Source organism: Apus apus, chromosome 1 (genome assembly GCF_020740795.1).
Source record: "Apus apus isolate bApuApu2 chromosome 1, bApuApu2.pri.cur, whole genome shotgun sequence".
Taxonomy (NCBI): Eukaryota; Metazoa; Chordata; class Aves; order Apodiformes; family Apodidae; genus Apus; species Apus apus.
This window is the reverse complement of record NC_067282.1, coordinates 16,462,589-16,468,707: the sequence shown is the minus strand read 5'-3', so window position 1 is coordinate 16,468,707 and position 6,119 is coordinate 16,462,589.

The following is a 6,119-nucleotide window of genomic DNA, read 5'->3' as shown; positions in this document are numbered from 1 at the left end:
GTTTTAACTATAGGCTCACCTCTTCCATCCACCTCTCTACCCATGTATGTGCTCGAATATACACATTTGCTTTCACATGAGTGGGTGTCTCTGTTTCACTGGATTCAAAAATCTCAGTCTGTCCACATGTATTTGCAATGTTTTCTATTTATACAAACGCACAGATACATATTTTGATTTAAGATACCTTTCAGTAAGTGTGTGAATTTTGTCATTCTCGAATCTGTAATTAAGTTGCTGTTTTAATTATAACATATTCCACTGATTCACCTTCTTAATCTTTACATTGGTTAATGATTAAGTCCTGCTTAAATTCCACCTTTTGATCCACCTCACACCACTAATAAAGCTTGAATTGCTGCTAAATCACAACTGTGTCAAAATATTTCATCAGTGACAGCTGGAGATGCCTCTTCTCTACCAGTCTTTTGGTCAAGACAGAGTGGGGGACCTGACACCTACCTAGGCTGTAGCCTAGCAATGAAGATTTCCCAACAAGTCCATAGACAATACTAGCTCTCAACTTGCTATTTCTGTGCTGTTCAGGACAGCATCACCTAACAAGGCCTTGCACTAATCTACCAATTGTGGTTTTACATTAAGAAGGCTCAACATATTTTGATCCCTAACGTAATTAGTTCCTTCTGTGCAAAGGAATGACTTGAGCTCCTGTAGCTGTTGTGGCTGACATAAAATATATTACTCACTTTGCATGAAAGATAATGCTGGAGGCATATGACTCTGTAATGGCTGCTCTGGGGCCATTCTGTGGTCTTTGGCTCCCTCTCATATAAATCTTGTATTTTTGAGGTGCCTCCAACTCACTTATAGGAAATTGCATCAACCCAATGTTCAACATTCAGGATGTTGGTTAGAAAAATTAGTAAAAAAAAAAATAGCCTAAAAAGGTGCAGATGCCTTAATCAAAAGTGAGCTCTCCTGAGATTGTAACATTTCTTCTCAGAGCTGAGTTCATGTGAAAAGATATGGGGAGTGAGGTGAGATCAGAAATCCCACAGCTGTTTGATGTAGTTTGAGGCTCTAGGTAACTCCCTACGCTATACACCTTAAATACCTAATAAGATTGTTGCTGGGTTACAGCTTAGAAAGAGCAGCTTGCAACCCAAAGTAAGAGAGGCACAAAGAGGTCAAAGAGGTTGGGGAAAACTGAGTTTTGTGGGTACCAGAGCAAACCTTCCCTGACCAACTGCAGAATCATTCTTGATAACACAGAGCGATTCCAGGTGCTCATATCTTTTTGTTATCTTTGTGTTGCTGTGCAAATTGTGAACTAATGGCCTTCAATCCCCATGAGAAGAGAGGCTGGGTATAAAGGTTTTAAACTGAAAGAGAGTAGATTTAGGAAGACATTCTTCACCACAAGGGTAGGAAGGTGCTGGAATAGGTTGCCCAGGGAGGCTGTGGCAGCCCCCTCCCTGGAGGTGTTGAAGGCCAGGTTGGATGAGGCTTTGTGCAGCCTGGTCTAGTGTGAGGTGTCCCTGCTCATAGCAGAGAGGTTGGAACCTGATGATCCCTTCCAACTTCAATCATTCTATTCTAAGAATAAGTGGTTACAACAGGTTTAAATAGAATGAGCACAGTTTGAGGAAGCTGACTTGATGTTTCTTGCTTACTGGACACCATTCTGGATCTATTAGGATGTGTGTAAAACTGTCTTAAGTAAGTCAAAGTCCATTTACACAGCAATCAGCCTGGCAGTCCAGTGTGAGGTGGTACAGATGGTGAGTGCGTTGAAACTATGAACCTCACAATTTGCTAGGAAGTTGCTGTAGTTAAGGAAAAGGAAATGTCTGCAGGGATATATGGGTGTGAGCAGAGAAGTGCCAAAGGAAGAGAGTGGGAGAGGCACGCCTGCACTGGGCAGCTCCGGGAGGCCCTTGGCTGGCCCCACCAGAACAGCACAGGGTACCTCTCCTGTCTTGCTCAGGGCAGTGAGTTGCATTAGTAACACAGACACTGGTCATTTGTCTTGCTTTCCTTTTCTGTCTTTGTTGTCCATTTTTTTATTCACCTATCATCAGCACACAAGCTATTAATGAATGTTTTATGCCAGCAGGGTTGCTTTTTTATCTGGGCTCTAGGCAACCCAGCCTGGACACCAGCTCCTACCAGACTGCATCGTGTGGAATTTCTATGGGTTATTTAATTAATAGAGCAATTACAAATGACAAATCAGACAGAGATGCTGAACCTGAACTTTGTTATGGGGATATTTTCCGCCCAATAATATAGTGCTAATATCAGAACATTTTTATGTTCTTTATCCCTGTTGCAGTTATTGGGAGATGACATCTTGTGGTTTAACCCATCAGGCAGCCTGACAGCCAGTTGCTTTCCCCCACCCCAGAGTGGAATGGGGAAAGGAAACAAGAAAGAAAAGTTGAAAAGTGTGGGCTGACATGAAGAGTGTTTAATAGGACAGAAAAACAAGGGAATGTAATAATACTGATAAAAACATATACCAAACAAGTGATGCACAGTGCAACTGCTCTCCACCCACTGACCAATTCCCAAGCAAGTGCTGCTGCTCCCTGCCCAGCTTCACCCAGTTTTATTGTTCAGCATGACATCATATGGTACAGAATATCCCTCTGCCCAGTTTGGGTCGGCTGTCCCAGCTGTGTCCCCTCCCAGCTTCTTGTGCACCCCAGGCTCCTTGCTGGAGGGACAGTATGAGAAGCTGAAAAGTCTTTGACCACGCTGTTCAGCATCAACTAAAACATCAGTGTATCATCACTACTCTCATCCTGAATCCAAAACACAGCATTATGCCAGCTATTAAGGAGAAAATTAACTCCATCCCATCCAAAACCAGTATACATCTGAAAGTGCTAGAAGGAGCAGAAAGAAAGAGGTGTAGCAAAGGCCTCAGTTTAGGTTTCAAACATCTGTACCAAAGTGGAAGATACATGATGACACTAAGTAATTTTTAGGGCTATTACCTTATTATAGATGACAGAGGTGCATTTAGACAAATCTGCATGAGCAGACAAGCAATATTTAGAGAAGGGGAATTGGGTGCTTAGAGAGTAGCTGTTTCTTGACAGGCCTTTGTGATGAACCAGGAAAAATGTAGCTGCATAATTAGGCTTTGGAATATGTACTGCAACTGTAATCAAGATACAGATTCCAGAGAGATGCTGAAATCACAGCACTGTTTTGGTCTTGTAAAACCTATTTTTTGCACAAATTTGGGGCTGGAAAGCACCTTGGAAACAGCAAATGATGCTGGCTGCTTTCTTGGTACAATAAAACCTCTCCTCTCCTCTCATATTCTTTAATACACTTTAAAATCATGCCAGAGAGAAGAAAAATAAGAGGTGATGTTTATGGCTTCCATTAAGATGCTCCCTCAACATTATCACCAGTGCAGCTTTGTATTAGGAAGCTTTCAAAATACATCCTTAGTACCTTATACAGGAAGAGGAAATGTTGTCCTCCCCCAAACCCCAGGTGCTCAGACAGAAAAACTCTGACCACTTTTGCTAAAATGCCTTGGTTAAGGTATGTTACTGAAATGGTTATACAACTCCAGGTGGCTGTGAAGAGCAACAGTGCTGGAGCTGGTCCCTGTGCAGGCCAGAGAGTAGTGGATGGGTCCTGGTTTGAACCAGGATGAAGCCACTTTTCCTTTTACTGATTTTTTTTTTTTTTTTTTCCTTCAGTGAGCTTTCTTTTAACTAGCAGAAAGTATTCCAACTAGAACTGACAATGCTGGAATGTTTATGCTATTGTTGAGACTCCAAAGTCTCACCTTTACTCTGCTGGCTCAGACACTACCAGGAGGTCTCTGACCCCCATGTAAGAGGCTGAATTGGACAGACAGCAGAATTGGCCAGAGATATTCCATTCCATATATCTACGTAACCTCAGAAGAAGGTCAGAGATCACAGGAGACAACTTCCTTCCTGCTTCTTCTTCCCTTCTCGTCCATCCATGGCAGGTGTCCAGGGAGGACTCCATCCATCCAGCACCATCGACGTGATGTCCCTCCATTCTTCTTTCCTAGGGACATCAGCTTTTTTGAAACATAAGTAAGACACCCATTATTCCTAAATCAGCTTCTGAAATCTGCATAGGGAAGGCAGCAGCACTCCATGGAAATGTCCCTGCAAACACTGTGGTGAAGCTGGACAAAGCCAGGAAATCTCAGACACAGCCATGAGTGCCAGAAAGCATGGGTCTGAAGCCATGGCTGAGACTGATCTCTGTCATTAGCAAAATCTAAAGGAAGACATGAAAGTTTAAAAGATAAAAAAGAAAGGAGAAAACATTCAGGCCATAAGAAACGAGGGATGCTGCTGGGTTGCTCCTGTAGAGTACAGCCCTTTTTTAACTAACAGACTTTGCTGAGGCAAGAAGTTACATCAATTTGTCTTGAAATGACACTTGATGAAGGGCAAAGTGTCTTTTATAATCTCATTTAATAAACTGTTCAGCCCACTTAAATATGCTTTCTATCTGCTTTATCCACTGGAAAAATGTGCTTTAGCAATTAATTAACCTCCCATCTAATTACATGGATGTAGGCAGCACTTTGCTGTGACCCCACAGAACCACCAGACAAGAAATTTTGTTCTATTGCTCAAAGTACATCTTATTTTCTGAAAAGGGGCACAGAAAGGTCAGAGGGACGTAGCTGTTTGTACCCTCCCTTGGATTTACTGGAATAATGACATACTTGTTCAGAATTAGTCATTACTTCAGTAAGGATTTCATTACAGGTCAAAGGCATATTTGTGGAAGCGAAAACAAATCTCTCACTAAAATAAAAAATGACAGATAACATCAGATACAGTATTTCTACTTCAAGGAAAATATAAATAAGTACTTCATTAAGTTGGTCTCAGTGGAAATAAGCTGACTTGGAAGAGCTCTGAACTTCAGGAACATGTGCTCAATGTGGAGCCAAGTTCAAACTTTGCAGCTCTGGGGATGTATTACATTTTTTCTGAAGGGAATGTGGTGGGCTCAGGATGAGAATGCTGATAAGAGCAAGAGAACTTCTCAGCTGCAATGCCTCCCAGTGCAGTTTATTTTCTACTTTAGTTTGGAATCCCACACTTGCTGCTTTTAGGGAGGAAACATGGAACTTTCTGGGCCAGTTTTGAGGCTGTCATGAAAGTTGTTTGAGATGCCCAGTGCCTACAGGTGTATTGATGCTCTCTGACAGGAGCATTTTTTGAGGTTTTTAGGACAGCTGTTTTCCAGCTTTAGGATTAATTATTTCAGCTGAAATGATCTATGGGCAGTTATAAATTCAATTGTTTCAGAGTTTGTGAAAGGGCTCCTGCCACTTGTATCGTGTCAGTGGTTTCCAAAGGCTGCTAATGCACTGTGGGAACCAAACCTTGGACAGAAAATCACAGAATCACAGAACCATCATGACTGGAAAGGATCTCTGAGTCCGAGTCCAATCATCAACACAAAAAAACCCCAAAGAAACACAACCAACCATGCACTCCACCAAAAAACACCGACAAAACCCCTACAATCTCAGCCACTAGAGCATGCCCTGAAGTGCCACATCTACACATTTCTTGAATATCTCCAAGGATGGTGACTCAACCATCTCCCTGGGCAGTCTTTTGCAGTGCCTCACCACTCTTTCAGTATAGAAATTCTTCTTAATGTCCAATCTAAACCTTCCCTGCCAACTTCAGGCCATTTCCTCTCGTCCTGTCATTATTCACTTGGAAGAAGAGGCCAACACCAACCTCCCTACAGCCTCCTTTCAGGTGGTTGTAGAAGGAGATGATGTCTCCCCTTCAAACTAAGCATCCCCAGTTCCCTCAGCCACTCCTTGTATGACTTGTTCTCTAGACCCTTCATCAGTTTCGTTGTGTTCCTCTGGACATGCTCCACCACCTCAACATTCTTCCTGTATTGAGGGTCCCAGAACTGCTCACAGCACTTGAGGTGCAGCTTCACCAGTGCTGAGTACAGGGGCACGATCACTTCCCTGTTCCTGCTGGCCATGTTATTCCTGAGGCACAAAGAACAAAATGTTGTATGTCTTCTTTCAGTAGTTCTAGGAGAAACATTAGGGAAATTTAGGGGTTTAAACTAGGTTGGAAGGGGATGGGGGATAAAGCCAG